Below are 213 nucleotides of genomic sequence, written 5' to 3'. Positions count from 1 at the left end.
CCCCAGGGACCCCAGCCCCAGCCAGAGCAGCAGAGGGAGGGGGAATAAATAAAGCACTGACGAAGGGCGAGAGAAGGGTTTGGTGGGTGGGCAGGATGCTCCCACGGCTGAACGACAACGGCAGCCCCGCGGGGTGCAGGGGAGCAGCGCTGGGGTCCTGATGCTGGAAAGCTGCTGCTCCAGACCCACCCACATCCCCCCCCCAGAGCCTGG

This window comes from Eurypyga helias, unplaced genomic scaffold (genome assembly GCF_000690775.1).
Source record: "Eurypyga helias isolate BGI_N326 unplaced genomic scaffold, ASM69077v1 scaffold27775, whole genome shotgun sequence".
NCBI classification, from domain to species: Eukaryota; Metazoa; Chordata; class Aves; order Eurypygiformes; family Eurypygidae; genus Eurypyga; species Eurypyga helias.
The sequence above is the reverse complement of the archived record's forward strand: the minus strand, read 5'-3'. Positions refer to the sequence as shown.